Source organism: Pleurodeles waltl, chromosome 1_2, assembly GCF_031143425.1.
Source record: "Pleurodeles waltl isolate 20211129_DDA chromosome 1_2, aPleWal1.hap1.20221129, whole genome shotgun sequence".
Taxonomy (NCBI): Eukaryota; Metazoa; Chordata; class Amphibia; order Caudata; family Salamandridae; genus Pleurodeles; species Pleurodeles waltl.
In genome coordinates, this window is record NC_090437.1 from 367,712,653 (window position 1) to 367,733,701 (window position 21,049).

The following is a 21,049-nucleotide window of genomic DNA, read 5'->3' on the forward strand; positions in this document are numbered from 1 at the left end:
ATATAAGGGCCTCATTGCCAATTTATTATTGGAGTTCAAATGGGGCAAGGACAGACGTTGTGTGGCACTGTCAATTTTACAACGTCCACTCCTGGAGGAGGCATAGTCACTCCAAATTTTGAACTCTACTATGCTGCAGCACAGTTACAATGGCCCCTCCATTGGCTGGGCACCTCTGCTGTTGCCGAAGCAGAACAGATGCATGTGAGACTAGGAGTGACTCGTATATACCTCTGGCTTTCGGAACACACATGATTGCTGGTCAAGAGCACCATCTTAATGAGCCCTGCCCATGCTTGCTGGCACTGTGATGTTCGAAGAAGGTCTTGCATTGCTATACTCTCCCCTGATCACCATATTTAAACCTTGACGCCCGAGCCTGCGGATGTCAAAATTCCTCTGTGTGCGTAATTTTTGGGATGTGGGAAACTGCCTTGCATTAATGACCTGCAAGGTAGGCGTTCCCGCCCCAAAAATGACTTTAAGACCTGTGCGCCTTATTTATACTCCTGCGTCATTTTGATGCACAGGAGGGGGCGGGCCTTCAAAAACGGCGCACAGCCACAGGTCCCTTAACGCCTGGGTGAGGGCAGGCGTTAAGGGACCTGTGGGCTCACTTCCATGGTCTCAGACCATGGAAGCAGTCCAGAGGTGCCCTTCCCTGCCCCCAGGGATACCCCCTGCCACCCTTGCCCACCCGTGGAGGACACGCATGGATGGGGGGACCCATCCCAGGTAAGTACAGGTAAGTTGAGGTAAGTATTTTTTTTTTTTTAAAATAAAGTGGCATGGGGGGCCTAATTTGGGCCCCCTACATGCCACTGTGCCCAATGACCTTGCCAAGAGGACAGAAGTCCCTTGGGCATGGCCATTGGGCAAGGGGGCATGACTCCTGTCTTTGCTAAGGCAGGAGTCATTTCAATGGGGGTTGTGTGTCAAAAATGGCGCAAGTCCGGTTTGAGGAATGATTTTTGCCTCGATCCTGACGTGCACCATTTTTTGACGCACAACCCCCATTTTCCCCTACACCGGCGCTGCCTGGTTTGAGTCTTTTTTTTTTTATTCTAACCAGTCCGCAGTGCCAGCTAACGTCATTCCTTAAATAAGGTGCCCGCATGGCACGTAGGAATGGCGTTAGCGGCTGTAAAATATTTGACGCAAACTTGCGCCGCCGCTGGTTTGCATCAAAAATTATAAATATGGGCCAAAGTTTTCAATGCTTAATAGCAGCAATCGTATTCAGTATTCAATGATTAAAATCAGCAATCACTAAGAATGCAAAATTGGAATTTTACCCATCAAGATATCAAGGTTTCTGAGCACATTAGTCTGTTAGCACATTAGTATTTTAGGACATTAATCTTTAGCTTTGTGCATAATGCATAACACTGTTAGTACATCAAGGGTCATATTTACACTCTGTTTGTGCCATTTTTTCAATGCTAAAACTGCGCAAACTCAACTCCATATATATTTCCTGCTAGACATGTCTAACGTCAAAATATGGAAGTTAGCAGCATTTTTTGGGTGCGTGAACTCACCTTGCCTCAATGAGATTCAAGGTTGGCGCTCCAGTCCAAAAAATTACTATAAGCCCGTAGTGTCATATCTATCCCATATTGCGAAAATGGCGTACCGGCAGGGGGCGGATTTAAATATTGGTGCTGGGCCTGGTTAGCACCACTATTTAACACCTGGGTCAGACCTGGCATTAGGTGACTGTGGACCCATTTCCATGATCAAACACCATGGAATCGCTCCACAGGTGCCCACCCCATGCCATAGCCACAACCCCAACTACACCATAGGGACACAAAAGGATGGGGGACCCCATCCTGGGTAAGTATCAGTAAGTATAGGGAAGTAAACAATGTTTTTGGGCTGTTCCATTGGGGGCCCCTTGGTCCCCCCCGCATGGCACTGAGTTCAATGGTCATGCCCAGGAGACACTGGTCCCCTGGGCATTGCCATTGGGGTGGAGGGCATGACTGTCATTTTTGGTTGCTATTTCATCAAGAGATGATGCTAAGCTGGTTAATGCCTTCTATATTGCCATTAACCCGCCTAGCGTCATTTCTGGTGCCATAACGCCATTTCCCACTACAGCCACTCCGTCTAGCATTTTTTCTTTTGACTCTAGCTGATCCTTACACCTAGCTCGCGCCATTTCATAAATATGGCTCCCGGCATGTGCTCAGAAATGGTGTAAGCCGGCAGTAAACTTTTTGACTCAAAACTGCATTTGTGCGGTTTTGCATCTAAAAGTATAAATATGGGTCTTTAATTGTACTCTCTCTTTTTCTTGTTAGCAGGTTTAAGGAGCTGCCTCCATCCCATAAATCAGCAAATTAGTTGTCCAGGATTTCAACGTACATGCACAGAATCAAGATAGGTTTTACAATTCAGGCACGCACACAGCGCATTTCCACCTCAATACAGTTCTCAATAGACTTGTTCTCTTGTGTCTTTTTTCTTCTCGATCAACTGATGCACAGTAAACCACTGCCACACTGAAGACTCCAGCATTCACATCAGAAGCAGGAAAACAGAAGTCCCAACCATGAGGAAATTCTTTCAGGTAGGTGAGTGGAATGACAAGCAATTCCCAATGCCTGGGTATTGTTTAAATGAACGGCCATGCCTAGTCACTCTCAAAATGCCCACTCGATCTTGCAAGGTCTGCATCTCTCAGGATTTCCTTTGTGTACAGGTTTGCGGGTTACCCTTAAGGCTGTATCCTGTTTGCAAGTGCATGGGCACCTCATTTAGGAAAAGTCTTTGTGCTTGGGGAAGATGGAGTGGTTCCTCGGTTCCTGTGCAAAGCACAGCATCATCTTTGGGCCAGCCTTCCTCTATACCTTGGAGAAGCACATTGTAGTCTCTGAGGAGGTATGGCCAGAAACAATTGTGTGCAATAGTGACCACACTGGCCCGACAAGGGACTAATTTAAAATATTTGATTGTTGTGTTCATTTTTCTTTTTAGTTTGTTAAAAGTTGTATGATATAATAATTTTTGTGAAATTATGCTTTTATTTGTTATCAATTGTTTCATAATTAAATACATTTAATTTATTGAATCTTCAGAATTCTAATATATTCATTAGTTTTCGGTTAGTAATTTGTTTTTTTATAATGGGAGATTTAAATGAATGTTTTTCAATTTTTGAATTAAAAAATGCGTTTCTAATTTAGTTTTTAATTCAACATTTAAAAAAAATAAAGTAATATTATTAATAGAATGTTACAGTAAATATTAGCTATTTGTTCAATTTTTGCTAGTGCTATCAATTTACTTTTTAATGTTGTTTTTTTATTTTTTTGGGCAGGTAAAATACATTTCTGCAATGTATTCTTTTCAGAGTAATTTACATTACATATTTGTGGTAATAGTGCATTTTGAAATCTAAAAGTACAACATTTTCCCCTAATGTCTTTAAATATGATGTGGGAATCATAGATGTGACTTCTCAAAGTCCAGCAATTTCCCCACTGGGGTAAGGTTTGGATGTGGAATACTAAATATGATACCTCAAAAGTCTAGCACTCTAATCAATAGGTTTAAGCTAGGAGTGAGAATAGTGAATGTGTACATTTAAAGTTAAATTCATTTATATTATGCTTTGATTGTTGGCATTTAATGTAGTTTTTATAAAATATTTTTGTTCTACATTTTATGTTTTTATAAGGTTTCTAAACTTTTTTTATTATATACAATTTTTACAATGCATTATTTTTAACTGATTAGTTCTATAGATTTTTTTCTTTCCAATAATTTTTTTTTTATTTATTTTAGAATGCTTGTATTGGCACATATGAAATAGCTATGTTGTACATACGTTGCTATGTGCAGTTTAAACATGTTGTAAATATATGAGCATGTTGTGTAGCTCTTGCAATGTTTTCCCAAAGAAAATAACTGTAAAATAAAAAAAAATGAAAAATGAGCAGGAAACAAAAGCCATTTGTGAGGAAGTTTTCATCTGTAACTTTGTGTTATGATGGTTTATCTATGAAAGTATTATAATGATATGTCCGCTATACCCTTCTGGTTTCAGGGATATACAGGGTTTTTAGGTTCTCTAAGAAATCGAGGTACCAAGAGCTAACAACAGAGCTGCATCCTCTGTTGTTTATCCATTGTTTAAAGAGTAAACAACAAATCACGTGGTAAAATATAAAGAGTGAAAAATAAATTTGAAGAAAATCTATTTATTTCTGAAATGTACTCCAGATGCTAGGAGCAGTGTTTATTTGTGCATTAACCCCTTTGCAGCCAAGGACATAATGGTTACATCCGTGGCTACAGCGCTGAGGCGCCAAGGACATAACTGTTACATTCTGGGACCGGCTCATGGGGGCAACGTTAGTGCTCCCCCCATGAGCGTCGCCTCAGCATCCCCACTGCAGGGATGGAAGGGGAATCGCTTCCCCTTCTGCCCCCGCCCCTGTGGCGTCTGGGCAAAAAATGAATCAAAGGCATTTGTGCCTTCCCCGTGCCCTGTCCCCTGGGCATGGCCATTGGGCAGGGGGGGCATGACTCCTGTCTTTGTTAAGACAGGAGTCATTTCCGTGGGGGTTGTGCATCAAAAAATGACGCTAGTCAGGTTAGAGTCAACATTTTTTACTCTAACCTGACTTGCACCATTTTTTGACGCACAACCCCCAGTCTTCCCTACTCCGCCGCTGCCCGGTTAACGTCAATTATTTGGACACTAACCAGGCCGCAGAACCGGTTACCATCATTCATTAAATATGACGCCCGGCTGGTGCGTTGGAATGGTCGTAGGTGGCGTTTAACATTTTGAGGCAAACCTGCGCTAGTGCAGGTTTTCGTCAAAAAACATAAATATGGGCCAAAGGTTTTCTTGATACCTATTTTTCACTCTTTATATTTCAGCAAATTAATTGCTGTATACCGGGTATAGAATGAAAACCCATTGCAAGGTGCAGCTCATTTATTGGCTCTAGGTTCCTAGGGGTCTTGATGAACCTACAAGCCCTATATATCCCCGCAACCATAAGAGCCCAGCACACGTAACAGTATATTGCTTTCAAAAATCTGAAATTGCAGGAAAATGTTACAGAGTAAAACATGGAGAAAAATGGCTATTTGTTTCACCTCAATTTCATTTTTTTTAATTTCAGCTGTTATTTTCTGTAGGAAACCCTTGTAGGATCTACACAAATTACCCCTTGCTGAATTCAGAAATTTGCTACTTTCCAGAGATGTGGTGCTGTCTGGGATCCAGCATTGGTTTTACACCCATTCCTGTCACTAACTGAAAGGAGGCTGAAAGCACAGTAAAAATGGGGCATGTCCCAGAAAAATTCCAAAATTGGGTTAAAAAATTTGTTTTTCTGATTCACGTCTGCCTGTTCCTGGAAGCTGGGAAGATGGTGATTTTACCACCGCAAACCCTTTGTTAATGCCATTTTCAGGGAAAAAACCACAAGCCTTCTTCTGCAGCCCTTTTTTCCAATTTTTTTGAAAAGTTTGCTGTATTTTAGCGAATTTCTTGGTCTCCTTCAGGGGAACCCACAACGTCTGGGTACCTTTAGAAGCCATAGGACGTTAGAAAAAAAGGACGTAAATTTGGCGTGGGTAGCTTATGTGGACAAAAAGTTATGAGGGCATCAGCGTGAACTGCCCCAAACAGCCAAAAAAAGGCTTGGCACCTGATGGGGAAAAGGCTTGGCAGTGAAGGGGTTAACAGTTATAGTACATTTATATTATAAATTCATTGTTTGTTTTTTTATGTAGTTTTTTATGAATGAATATTTTCTACATTATATATTCATATATCTGCTCTTAACATCTCTTCTAATATATTACATTTTTACTGGACATTATTTTTAAATAATTACAAAATGTTTTAAATAGTTTTGGTTCCAATAAAAACATGCTTTAATTTAGAATAATTTGAATCCGACATATGAATTCATTGTAATGCACATCCATTTTTATTTGAGTAATTGACATGTTGTGTAGCAATTTTTAGCAAATGTAATCATTTAATTACTTACATTTTCAAAATGTGTAATATATTGAACTATTCCGAAGGATGTTTATATTTTATAATAATATGTAATTGTATTATACATTTGTACATAAAACATTTTTGTTCATTTTTTAACCACAGAGTTTTAAACATTGCTTTCCATGGAATGAAAGTATTTTTTTTTCATTTTTCCTCCATTGATTTTCCAGTTTTTTTGATTTTGTTGTCTTTCTTTGTCATTTTGGGCTGTTGGTGAAGTTTGCATAAGGGTTATCCTATTCTATTTATTAATGATAGTACATTTTCATTATCAATCTGAAATTTTTGAGCTCATTACGAGTTGGCAGTCGAAGGAGCCAACCGCCAAACTCACGGAGATGAGGCAGCTGGCTGCCTCACCCCCGCCGTATTACAATGTTTCCACTGGACTGACCGGCAGGGACATCACATTACGATGGAACAGTGCTGCGGTATTGGTCTCAATTCCCTTAAGGGAGCTAAGGGCAAAACCGTAGCACACCAGAATCCTCAGAACGCACACATTCCGAGGGTGCTGGGGAAGGGGGCTCCTGCACTGCCCATGCCCGATGTCATGGGTAGTGCAGTGGCCCCCCTGGGTCTCTGCACTGTGTTTCTGCCTGGCTTTTCATGGTGGGATCCCCACCGTGAAAAGGCTGGCAGACACTGGAATAGTGATCAGCACGGCGGTGCTAAACTCAGCGCTGACCACAACTCCGACCACCGTCAGCCCATCGAGAACCATGCTCTGTGGCGGGCACAGCGGTTCGTTGGAGGTCCGACTGCCAGGGTCATAATGTGGCGGTTGGACCACTTGGAGTGGTCCAGCCACCACTGCGGCATTGGTGGTCCTAGGACTGGCAATGTCGTATTCAAGCCCCTTTTCTTTTGTTATTCAGGTTGGTACATTGAATTTGCTTTGCCCCCTTAGCGGCTAGGGTTTTTCTATCCTCAATACTTAGCCTTTTTTAACTACTTTATTTTTGGTATTTAAGGAAGTAAAGACATACACTTTGACATGAAGGTGCACATTGTGTGTATGCTTGCTTAGGCATACTGCCACAAGGAGCTCTTCAGCATTGTGAAGGAGCTCTCCAATCCCGCCTCCAACGTCAACGACATCCGACCATCACAAGACCTCTGCGATACCCTAGCCACCTTCTTCCACCACTAGATCACAGACATCCGTAGCAGCTTCAGTACTCAGACCCCAGTCAACCACCAACACCACAGACTCACCATCAACCAGCCTCCTGCTCTCCTGGGCCCATGTCAATGACAATGACACCATCAATATCATGAACTACATCCACTCCGGCTCACCATTTGACCCCTACCCTCACCACATCTTCAACAAAACAAGCTCTGTCATCGCACCCCAGCTCCGGAAGATCATCAACAGTTCCTTTGAGTTGCCACCTTCCCAGAGAGCTGGAAACATGCCAAGATCAACGTCCTCCTCATGAAACATAAGGTGGACCCAAAGCACCTCAAGAACTTCCAGCCCATTTCCCTGCTTCCCTTCCCGGCAAAAGTCATAGAGAAAATTGTCAAAAACAACTAACCCATTTCCTCGAGGAGAACAACACTCTGGACCCATCCCAATCCGGATTCTGCAACAACCACAGCACCAAAACTGTCCTCATTGCCGTCACCAACGACATCAGAACCATACTGGACAGTGGCAAAATCACGGCCGTTGTCCTCCTGGACCTCTCAGCTGTGTTCGACAACGTCTGCCGCCACACCCTACGCACACACGTCAGCGACGCAGGAATCCGCAACAGAATCCTGGACTGGACCATCTCATTTCTCAACGGCAGAACTCAGAGAGTCCACCTTCCTCCTTTTCGCTCTGAAGACACCAAAATCATCTGCAGCGTACCCCAGGGTTCATCCCTTAGCCCGACCCTCTTCAACGTCTACATGGCTCCGCCCACTAGCATCACCCGATCTCACAACCTCAACATCATCACATACACCGATGACACCCAGCTGATCCTCTCCCTCACCAAGGACTCTGCCAAGACCAACCTCCATAAAGGAATGAAGGCCATTGCCGAATGGATGAAGAACAGCTGCTTGAAACTGAATTCCGACAAGACTGAGGCCCTCAACTTCATCTCCACCCCCTTCCCTCACCAAGGACTCCGCCAAGGCCAACTTCCATAAAGGAATGAAGGCCATTGCCGAATGGATGAAGAACAGCTGCCTGAAACTGAATTCCAACAAGACTGAGGTCCTCAACTTCAACTCCACCCCTTCCACATGGGATGACTCCTGGTGGCCTGCTACACTGGGAACCACACCAACATCCACCGACCACGCACCCGACCTGGGATTCATCCTGGACTCTTCACTATCTATGACCCAGCAAGTCAACGCCATTTCCTTCTCCTGCTTTAACACCCTCTGCATGCTTCAGAAGATCTACAAATGGATCCCCACTGAAACCAGAAAAACTGTCATCCAAGCCCTTATAAGCAGCAAACAGGAACCATGGCCAAACTCCAGAAAAGACTGCAACACATCTAGAACGCCTCTGCATGCCTCATCCTGAACAACCCCGCCACTGCCACATCACAGCCCACCTGAGAGGCCTGCATTGGCTCCCCGTCAACAAGAGAATCACATTCAAACTCCTCACCCATGCTCACAAGGCACTGCACAACACCGGACCAGAATACCTCAACAGATGGCTCTCCTTCTACATCCAACCCGACAGCTTCACTCCGCCGACCTTGCCCTCGCCACCGTCCCACGCATCCCCAGAACAACCACTGGTGCCAGATCATTCTCACACCTCGCCGCCAAGATGTGGAACACTCTTCCCACCCACCTGCATCAGACCAAGGACCTCCTTACCTTCAGGAGACATCTCACGACATGGCTGTTCGAGCAGTAGCAGCCCCCCTCAGCGCCTTGAGACCCTCACTGGTGAGAAGTACGCTTTACAAATTCCCTGATTGATTGATAGTTCAAGAGTACACTGTTTCATACATACAGACAGTTTCATCTTTAAGCGACCATAACTTGCTGGGCCAGAAAACACCAGCACCCCTCATTGTCAATAAAAAAGAAAAAACACAATGCAAAATATTGACCTCCAATCCAAATGTCTTGAGTAGGGTGACTGGCTCCCCCCTGCCAAGAAAGGTATCTCACGTACTCCGGAAGCCTGCATAGTCTTAGACATTATCATAGGTAGCCCTCCAGAGCCTTGCTGTCTCTTCACATATGTGGTAAAGGAGCACCAGATATTGTAAAACTTTGCAACTTGATTTCAGACATCTGCTGTGAGTTTTTCCATTACACAAATTGACCACAGATTTCCCACCACATATCAAGTGAAGGCACCTGTGGCTGTTTCCAAATTTTGGCTACCCTCAAGTGTGTAGCCAGTAGGAGGTGAGAAAATAGCCTCCCAATAGTGGTCGTCACAGGGTATAACCTATGTTCCCCAGGGTCACCCAGGAGAACCAGGAGTAGATCTGGGGGCAAAAAGACGTTAGTGATGAAGCATACGTTGAGGAGGATTTTGTCCCAAAATGCTTGACTTTGTGGGCAAGACCACCCTGTATGCAATGAGGTACTCCTATTCCTACAACCCTTACAGCACAGCTCTGAAACACAAAACATCTTGTAGAGGTGCACATGTCTAGAGTACCAGTATGTCAGTATTTTGAAGGCAGTTTCTTTAAAGCATAGGCAAATGGAGAATTTGGGAGCCCTCAAATAGATAGCCCTGCAGGTTTCCTTAGTGAAGTCTGCAGCTAATTCCTTCCTGCACTGCACCATGTAAGCATGTTTCCTGGAGGGGTGAGTTATAAAATGCAGCGGTAAAGCCAGTTTATCCCTCTGTGTCAGATATTGTTTGTGTATATGGTTTCTGCAAAAGGGGCCTGGGTCTGATGTGCCTGGAGGGAAGTTTGGGTTATAAACCAGGGGAGTCAAGAGAAATGGTTAGGCAGAAAATGATTATTTGCACCATCCGATTCATAAGTGAGTCAATAATTTGGCTGTCAGTGGTGCAGAGGATGAGCCAGCCGAGGATGGAAGCCATTGAGCGGTTTCTACGGGGACCGGTAAGAAAGCTTTTTCCACCTGTATCCCTCAACTACCTAATGTGACTGCATACAGCTAGCACATGTAGCTTATGTGTCGGGAGCCTGTCAGCTTTGTCAAGCTGCTCACAATAAGTTTGGTTGACATACAGTAACTTCCTACCTGCTTCTTTCATCAGTACCTGTTCAAGCTCCCCCTCAAAGCCTGTGAAGTTCCCTCAAAGACCTATTGGAGCCTCTCTTCATATGTTCTGTCTTGTAGTGAATCCTATTTTCTTTTAACCCCTTTGCTGCCAGGCCTTTTCCCCTCCTGTGCCAGGCCTTTTTTTGCCTATTTGGGGCAGTTCGCGCTTAGGCCCTCATAACTTTTTGCCCACATAAGCTAACCAAGCCAAATTTGCGTCCTTTTTTCCAACATCCTAGGGATTCTAGAGGTACCCAGACTTTGTGGGTTCCCCTGAAGGAGGCCAAGAAATTATCTAAAATACAGTGAAAAGTTTGTTTTTTTCAAAAAAATTGGAAAAAGTGGCTGCAGAAGAAGGCTTGTCGTTTTTCCCCTGAAAATGGCATCAACAAAGGGTTTGCAGTGCTAAACTCACCAGCTTCCCAGCTTTCAGGAACAGGCAAACTTAAATCAGAAAACCCAATTTTTCAACACAAATTTGCCATTTTACTGGGACATACCCCATTTTTACAATTTTTTGTGCTTTTAGCCTCCTTCCAGTCAGTGACAGAAATGGGCATGAAACCAATGATGGATCCCAGAAACCTAAACATTTCTGAAATGTAGACAAAATTCTGAATTCAGCAAGGGGTCATTTGGTTAGATCCTACAAGGGTTTCCTACAGAAAATAACAACTGAAAAAGAAAAATATTGAAATTGAGGTAAAAAATAAAAAATAAATTCTCTACGTTTTACTCTGTAACTTTTTCCTGCAATGTCAGATTTTCCAAAGCAATATACCGTTACGTCTGCTGGACTCCTCTGGTTGCGGGGATATATAGGGCTTGTAGGTTCATGAAGAACCCTAGGTACCCAGAGCCAATAAATGAGCTGCACCCTGCAGTGCGTTTTCATTCTATACCGGGTATACAGCAATTCATTTGCTGAAATATAAAGAGTAAAAATAGCTATCAAGAAAACCTTTGTATTTCCAAAAAGGGCACAAGATAAGGTGTTGAGGAGCAGTGGTTATTTGCACATCTCTGAATTCCGGGGTGACCATACTAGCATGTGAATTACAGGGCATTTCTCAAATAGATGTCTTTTTTACACACTCTCCTATTTTTGGAAGGAAAAAATGTAGAGAAAGACAAGGGGCAATAACACTTGTTTTGCTAATCTATGTTCCCCCAAGCCTCCCGATAAAAATGATACCTCACTTGTGTGGGTAGGCCTAGCGCCCGTGACAGGAAACGCCCCAAAACGCAACGGAAACACATCCCATTTTTTTGAAAGAAAACAGAGGTTTTATTTTTCAAAGTGCCTACCTGTAGATTTTGGCCTCTAGCTCAGCCGGCACCTAGGGAAACCTACCAAACCTGTGCATTTTTTAAAACTAGAGACCTAGGGGAAACAAAGATGGGGTGACTTGTGGGGCTCTGACCAGGTTCTGTTACCCAGAATCCTTTGCAAACCTCAAAATATGGCTAAAAAAACACATGTTCCTCACATTATGGTGACAGAAAGTTCTGGAATATGAGAGGAGGCATAAATTTCCTTCCACCCAGCGTTCCCCCAAGTCTCCCGATGAAAATTATACCTCACTTGTGTGGGTAGGCCTAGCGCCTGCGACAGGAAATGCCCCAAAACGCAACGTGGACACATCCCATTTTTTTAAAGAAAACAGAGGTGTTTTTTGCAAAGTGCCTACCTGTAGATTTTGTCCTCTAGCTCAGCCGGCACCTAGGGAAACCTACAAAACCTGTGCATTTTTGAAAACTATAGACCTAGGGGAATCCAAGATGGGGTGACTTGTGGGGCTCTGACCAGGTTCTGTTACCCAGAATCCTTTGAAAACCTCAAAATTTGGCTACAAAAACACATTTTCCTCACATTTCTGTGGCAGAAAGTTCTGGAATCTGAGAGGAGGCACAAATTTCCTTCCACCCAGCGTTCCCCCAAGTCTCCTGATAAAAATTATACCTCACTTGTGTGGGTAGGCCTAGAGCCCGCGACAGGAAATGCCCCAAAACGCAACGTGGACACATCCCATTTTTTGAAAGAAAAGAGAGGTGTATTTTGCAAAGTGCCTACCTGTAGATTTTGGCCTCTAGCTCAGCCGGCACCTAGGGAAACCTACCAAACCTGTGCATTTTTGAAAACTAGAGACCTAGGGGAATCCAAGATGGGGCGACTTGTGGGGCTCTGACCAGGTTCTGTTTCCCAGAATCCTTTGCAAACCTCAAAATTTGGCTAAAAAAACACATTTTCCTCCCATTATGGTGACAGAAAGTTCTGGAATCTGAGAGGAGCCACAAATTTCCTTCCACCCAGCATTCCCCCAAGTCTCCCGATAAAAATGATACCTCACTTGTGTGGGTAGGTCTAGCGCCCGCGACAGGAAATGCCCCAAAGCGCAACATGGACACATCCCATTTTTTTTAAAGAAAACAGAAGTGTTTTTTGCAAAGTGCCTACCTGTAGATTTTGGCCTCTAGCTCAGCCGGCACCTAGGGAAACCTACCAAACCTGTGCATTTTTGAAAACTAGAGACCTAGGGGAATCAAAGATGGGGTGACTTGTGGGGCTCTGACCAGGTTCTGTTACCCAGAATCCTTTGCAAACCTCAAAATTTGGCTAAAAAAACACATGTTCCTCACATTTCTGTGGCAGAAAGTTCTGGAATCTGAGAGGAGGCATAAATGTCCTTCCACCCAGCGTTCCCCGAAGTCTCACGATGAAAATTATACCTCACTTGTGTGGGTAGGCCTAGCGCCCGTGACAGGAAATGCCCCAAAACGCAACGTGGACACATCCCATTTTTTTAAACAAAACAGAGGTGTTTTTTGCAAAGTGCCTACCTGTAGATTTTGTCCTCTAGCTCAGCCGGCACCTAGGGAAACCTACGAAACCTGTGCATTTTTGAAAACTAGAGACCTAGGGGAATCCAAGATGGGGTGACTTGTGGGGCTCTGACCAGGTTCTGTTACCCGGAATCCTTTGCAAACCTCAAAATTTGGCTACAAAAACACATTTTCCTCACATTTCTGTGGCAGAAAGTTCTGGAATCTGAGAGGAGGCACAAATTTCCTTCCACCCAGCGTTCCCCCATGTCTCCCGATAAAAATTATACCTCACTTGTGTGGGTAGGCCTAGCGTGCGCAACAGGAAATGCCCCAAAGCACAACGTGGACACATCCCATTTTTTGACAGAAAAAAGAGCTGTTTTTTGCAAAGTGCCTACCTGTAGATTTTGGCCTCTAGCTCAGCCGGCACCTAGGGAAACCTACCAATCCTGTGCATTTTTGAAAACTAGAGACCTAGGGGAATCCAAGATGGGATGACTTGTGGGGCTCTGACCAGGTTATGTTACCCATAATCCTTTGCAAACCTCAAATTTGGCTAAAAAAACACATTTTCCTCACATTATGGTGACAGACAGTCCTGGAATCTGAGAGGAGCCACAAATGTCCTTCCACCCAGCATTCCCCCAAGTCTCCCAATAAAAATGATACCTCACTTGTGTGGGTAGGCCTAGCGCCCGCGACAAGCAATGCCCCACAGCGCAACGTGGACACATCCCATTTTTTAAAAGAAAACAGAGGTGTTTTTTGCAAAGTGCCTACCTGTTGATTTTGGCCTCTAGCTCAGCCGGCACCTAGAGAAACCTACCAAACCTGTCCACTTTTGAAAACTAGAGACCTAGGGGAATCCCAGATGGGGTGACCTGTGGGGCTCTGACCAGGTTCTGTTACCCAGAATCCTTTGCAAACCTCAAAATTTGGCTAAAAAAACACATTTTCCTCACATTATGGTGACAGAAAGTTCTGGAATCTGAGAGGAGGCATAAATTTCCTTCCACCCAGCGTTCCCCCAAGTCTCCCGATGAAAATTATACCTCACTTGTGTGGGTAGGCCTAGCGCCTGCGACAGGAAATGCCCCAAAACGCAACGTGGACACATCCCATTTTTTTAAAGAAAACAGAGGTGTTTTTTGCAAAGTGCCTGCCTGCAGATTTTGGCCTCTAGCTCAGCCGGCACCTAGGGAAACCTACGAAACCTGTGCATTTGTGAAAATTAAAGACCTAGGGGAATCCAAGATGGGTTGACTTGTGGGGCTCTGACCAGATTCTGTTACCCAGAATCCTTTGCAAACCTCAAAATTTAGCTACAAAAACACATTTTCCTCACATTTCTGTGGCAGAAAGTTCTGGAATCTGAGAGGAGGCACAAATTTCCTTCCACGCAGCGTTCCCCCAAGTCTCCCGATAAAAATGATACCTCACTTGTGTGGGTAGGCCTGGCGTGCGCAACAGGAAATGCCCCAAAGCACAACGTGGACACATCGCATTTTTTGACAGAAAACAGAGCTGTTTTTTGCAAAGTGCCTACCTGTAGATTTTGGCATCTAGCTCAGCCGGCACCTAAGGAAACCTACCAATCCTGTGCATTTTTGAAAACTAGAGACCTAGGGGAATCCAAGATGGGGTGACTTGTGGGGCTCTGACCAGGTTCTGTTACCCATAATCCTTTGCAAACCTCAAATTTGGCTAAAAAAACACATTTTCCTCACATTATGGTGACAGACAGTCCTGGAATCTGAGAGGAGCCACAAATTTCCTTCCACCCAGCGTTCCCCCAAGTCTCCCAATAAAAATGATACCTCACTTGTGTGGGTAGGCCTAGCGCCTGCGACAGGCAATGCCCCAAAGCGCAACGTGGACACATCCCATTTTTTGAAAGAAAACAGAGGTGTTTTTTGCAAAGTGCCTACCTGTAGATTTTGGCCTCTAGCTCAGCCGGCACCTAGAGAAACCTACCAAACCTGTGCACTTTTGAAAACTAGAGACCTAGGGGAATCCAAGATGGGGTGACTTGTGGGGCTCTGACCAGGTTCTGTTACCCAGAATCCTTTGCAAACCTCAAACTTTGGCTTAAAAAACACATTTTCCTCAAATTATGGTGACAGAAAGTTCTGGAATCTGAGAGCAGCCACAAATTTCCTTCCACCCAGCGTTCCCCCATGTCTCCCGATAAAAATTATACCTCACTTGTGTGGGTAGGCCTAGCGTACGCAACAGGAAATGCCCCAAAGCACAACGTGGACACATCGCATTTTTTGACAGAAAACAGAGCTGTTTTTTGCAAAGTGCCTACCTGTAGATTTTGGCATCTAGCTCAGCCGGCACCTAGGGAAACCTACCAATCCTGTGCATTTTTGAAAACTAGAGACCTAGGGGAATCCAAGATGGGGTGACTTGTGGGGCTCTGACCAGGTTCTGTTACCCAGAATCCTTTGCAAACCTCAAACTTTGGCTTAAAAAACACATTTTCCTCACATTATGGTGACAGAAAGTTCTGGAATCTGAGAGCAGCCACAAATTTCTTTCCACCCAGTGTTCCCCCAAGTCTCCTGATAAAAATTATACCTCACTTGTGTGGGTAGGCCTAGCGCCCGCAACAGGAAATGCCCCAAAGCACAACGTGGACACATTCCATTTTTTTACAGAAAACAGAGGTGTTTTTGTGCAAAGTGCCTACCTGTAGATTTTGGCCTCTAGCTCAGCCGGCACCTAGGGAAACCTACCAATCCTGTGCATTTTTGAAAACTAGAGACTAGGGGAATCCAAGATGGGTGACTTGTGGGGCTCTGACCAGGTTCTGTTACCCACAATCCTTTGCAAACCTCAAATTGGGCTAAAAAAACACATTTTCCTCCCATTATGGTGACAGACAGTCCTGGAATCTGAGAGGTACCACAAATTTCCTTCCACCCAGCGTTCCCCCAAGTCTCCCGATAAAAATGATAACTCACTTGTGTGGGTAGGCCTAGCGTACGCAACAGGAAATGCCCCAAAGCACAACGTGGACACATCGCATTTTTTGACAGAAAACAGAGCTGTTTTTTGCAAAGTGCCTACCTGTAGATTTTGGCATCTAGCTCAGCCGGCACCTAGGGAAACCTACCAATCCTGTGCATTTTTGAAAACTAGAGACCTAGGGGAATCCAAGATGGGGTGACTTGTGGGGCTCTGACCAGGTTCTGTTACCCATAATCCTTTGCAAACCTCAAATTTGGCAAAAAAAAACACATTTTCCTCACATTATGGTGACAGACAGTCCTGGAATCTGAGAGGAGCCACAAATTTCCTTCCACCCAGCGTTTCCCCAAGTCTCCCAATAAAAATGATACCTCACTTGTGTGGGTAGGCCTAGCGCCCGCGACAGGCAATGCCCCAAAGCGCAACGTGGACACATCCCATTTTTTGAAAGAAAACAGAGGTGTTTTTTGCAAAGTGCCTACCTGTAGATTTTGGCCTCTAGCTCAGCCGGCATCTAGAGAAACCTACCAAACCTGTGCACTTTTGAAAACTAGAGACCTAGGGGAATCCAAGATGGGGTGACTTGTGGGGCTCTGACCAGGTTCTGTTACCCAGAATCCTTTGCAAACCTCAAACTTTGGCTAAAAAAACACATTTTCCTCACATTATGGTGACAGAAAGTTCTGGAATCTGAGAGCAGCCACAAATTTCCTTCCACCCAGTGTTCCCCCAAGTCTCCTGATAAAAATTATACCTCACTTGTGTGGGTAGGCCTAGCGCCCGCAACAGGAAATGCCCCAAAGCACAACGTGGACACATCCCATTTTTTGATAGAAAACAGACGTGTTTTTTTGCAAAGTGCCTACCTGTAGATTTTGTCATCTAGCTCAGCCGGCACCTAGGGAAACCTACCAATCCTGTGCATTTTTGAAAACTAGAGACTAGGGGAATCCAAGATGGGTGACTTGTGGGGCTCTGACCAGGTTCTGTTACCCACAATCCTTTGCAAACCTCAAATTGGGCTAAAAAAACACATTTTCCTCCCATTATGGTGACAGACAGTCCTGGAATCTGAGAGAAACCACAAATTTCCTTCCACCCAGCGTTCCCCCAAGCCTCCCAATAAAAATGATACCTCACTTGTGTGGGTAGGCCTAGCACCCGCGACAGGAAATGCCCCAAATCGCAACGTGGACACATCCCATTTTTTGACAGAAAACAGAGCTGTTTTTTGAAAAGTGCCTACCTGTAGATTTTTTTGCCTCTAGCTCAGCCGGCACCTAGGGAAACCTACCAAACCTGTGCATTTTTGAAAACTAGAGACCTAGGGGAATCCAAGATGGGGTGACTTGTGGGGCTCTGACCAGGTTCTGTTACCCAGAATCCTTTGCAAACCTCAAAATTTGGCTAAAAAAACAAATTTTCCTCCCATTATGGTGACAGAAAGTTCTGGAATCTGAGAGGACCCACAAATTTCCTTCCACCCAGTGTTCCCCCAAGTCTCCTGATAAAAAATATACCTCACTTGTGTGGGTAGGCCTAGCACCCGCAACAGGAAATGCCCCAAAGCACAACGTGGACACAATCCATTTTTTGACAGAAAACAGAGGTGTTTTTTGCAAAGTGCCTACCTGTAAATTTTGTCCTCTAGCTCAGCCGGCACCTAAGGAAACCTACCAAACCTGTGCATTTTTTAAAACTAGAGACCTAGGGGAATCCAAGATGGGGTGACTTGTGGGGCTCTGACCAGGTTCTGTTACCCATAATCCTTTGCAAACCTCAGATTTGGCAAAAAAAACACATTTTCCTCACATTATGGTGACAGAAAGTTCTGGAATCTGAGAGGAGCCACAAATTTCCTTCCACCCAGCATTCCCCCAAGTCTCCCAATAAAAATGATACCTCACTTGTGTGGGTAGGCCTAGCACCCGCAACAGGAAATGCCCCAAATCGCAACGTGGACCCATCCCATTTTTTGAAAGAACACAGAGTTGTTTTTTGCAAACTGCCTACCTGTTGATTTTGGCCTGTAGCTCAGCTGGCACCTAGGGAAACCTACCAAACCTGTGCATTTTTTAAAACTAGAGACCTAGGGTAATCCAAGATGGGGGTACCTTGTTGGGCTCTGACCAGGTTCTGTTACCCAGAATCCTTTGCAAACCTCAAAATATGGCTAAAAAAACACACATTCCTCACATTTCTGTAGCAGAAAGTTCTGGAATCTGAGAGGAGGCACAAATTTCCTTCCACCCAGCGTTCCCCCAAGTCTCCCGATAAAAATGGTATGTCACTTATGTGGGTAGGCCTAGCGCCCGCGACAGGAAATGCCCCAAAACGCAACGTGGACACATCCCATTTTTTGACAGAAAACAGAGCTGTTTTTTGCAAAGTGCCTACCTTTAGCTTTTGGCCCCTAGCTCAGCCGGCACCTAGGGAAACCTACCAAACCTGTGCATTTTTGAAAACTAGAGACCTAGGGGAAACCAAGATGAGTTGACTTGTGGGGCTCTGACCAGGTTCTGTTACCCAGAATCCTTTGCAAACCTCAAAATTTGGCTAAAAAAACATATGTTCCTCACATTTCTGTGGCAGAAAGTTCTGGAATCTGAGAGGAGCCACAAATTTCCTTCCACCCAGCATTCCCCCAAGTCTCACGATAAAAATGATACCTCACTTGTGTGGGTAGGCCTAGCACCCGCGACAGGAAATGCCCCAAAGCGCAACGTGAACACATTCCATTTTTTGACAGAAAACAGAGCTGTTTTTTGCAAAGTGCCTACCTGTAGATTTTCGCCTCTAGCTCAGCCGGCACCTAGGGAAACCTACCAAACCTGTGCATTTCTGAAAACTAGAGACCGAGGGGAATCCAAGATGGGGTGACTTGTGGGGCTCTGACCAGGTTCTGTTACCCAGAATCCTTTGCAAACCTCAAAATTTGGCTAAAAAAACACATTTTCCTCTCATTATGGTGACAGAAAGTTCTGGAATCTGAGAGGAGCCACAAATTTCCTTCCACCCAGTGTTTCCCCAAGTCTCCTGATAAAAATGATACCTCACTTGTGTGGGTAGGCCTAGCGCCTGCGACAGGAAATGCCCCAAAGCACAACGTGGACACATCCCATTTTTTGACAGAAAACAGAGGTGTTTTTTTGCAAAGTGCCTACCTGTCGATTTTGGCCCCTAGCTCAGCCGGCACCTAGGGAAAAATACCAATCCTGTGCATTTTTGAAAACTAGAGACCTAAGAGAATCCAAGATGGGTGACTTGTGGGGCTCTGACCAGGTTCTGTTACACACAATCCTTTGCAAACCTCAAATTTGGCTAAAAAAAAAAATTTCCTCCCATTATGGTGACAGACAGTCCTGGAATCTGAGAGGAGCCACAAATTTCCTTCCACCCAGCGTTCCCCCAAGTCTCCCAATAAAAATGATACCTCACTTGTGTGGGTAGGCCTAGCACCCGCGACAGGAAATGCCCCAAAGCGCAACGTGGACATATCCCATTTTTTGAAAGAAAACAGAGGTGTTTTTTTGCAAAGTGCCTACCTGTAGATTTTGGCCTGTAGCTCAGCCGGCACCTAGGGAAACCTACCAAATCTGTGCATTTTTGAAAACTAGAGACCTAGGGTAATCCAAGATGGGGTAACTTGTGGGGCTCTGACCAGGTTCTGTTACCCAGAATCCTTTGCAAACCTCAAAATATGGCTAAAAAAACACACATTCCTCACATTTCTGAAGCAGAAAGTTCTGGAATCTGAGAGGAGGCACAAATTTCCTTCCACCCAGCGTTACCCCAAGTCTCCCGATAAAAATGGTACCTCAATTGCGTGGGTAGGCCTAGCGCCCGCGACAGGAAATGCCCCAAAACGCAACGTGGACACATCCCATTTTTTGACAGAAAACAGAGCTGTTTTTTGCAAAGTGCGTACCTTTAGCTTTTGGCCTCTAGCTCAGCCGGCACCTAGGGAAACCTACCAAACCTGTGCATTTTTGAAAACTAAAGACCTAGGGGAATCCAAGATGGGGTGACTTGTGGGGCTCTGACCAGGTTCTGTTACCCATAATCCTTTGCAAACCTCAAATTTGGCTAAAAAAACACATTTTCCTCACATTATGATGACAGACAGTCCTGGAATCTGAGAGGAGCTACAAATTTCCTTCCACCCAGCGTTCCCCCAAGTCTCCCAATAAAAATGATACCTCACTTGTGTGGGTAGGCCTAGCGCCCGCGACATGAAATGCCCCAAAGCGCAACGTGGACACATTTAATTTATTGAAAGAAAACGGAGGTGTTTTTTGCAAAGTGCCTACCTGTAGATTTTGGCCTGTAGCTCAGCCGGCACCTAGGGATACCTACCAAACCTGTGAATTTTTGAAAACTAGAGACCTAGGGGAATCCAATATGGGGTGACTTGTGGGGCTCTGACCAGGTTCTGTTACCCAGAATCCTTTGCAAACCTCAAAATTTGGCTAAAAGAACATATGTTCCTCACATTTCTGTGGCAGAAAGTTCTGGAATCTGAGAGAAGCCACAATTTTATTTTCCACCCAGCATTCCCCCAAGTCTCCCGATAAAAATGATACCTCACTTGTGTGGGTAGGCCTAGCGCCCGCGACAGGAAATGCCCCAAAGCGCAACGTGGACACATTCCATTTTTTGACAGAAAACAGAGCTGTTTTTTGCAAAGTGCCTACCTGTAGATTTTCGCCTCTAGCTCAGCCGGCACCTAGGGAAACCTACCAAACCTGTGCATTTCTGAAAACTAGAGACCTAGGGGAATCCAAGATAGGGTGACTTGTGGGGCTCTGACCAGGTTCTGTTACCCAGAATCCTTTGCAAACCTCAAAATTTGGCTAAAAAAACACATTTTCCTCCCATTATGGTGACAGAAAGTTCTGGAATCTGAGAGGAGCCACAAATTTCCTTCCACCCAGTGTTCCCCCAAGTCTCCTGATAAAAATTATACCTCACTTGTGTGGG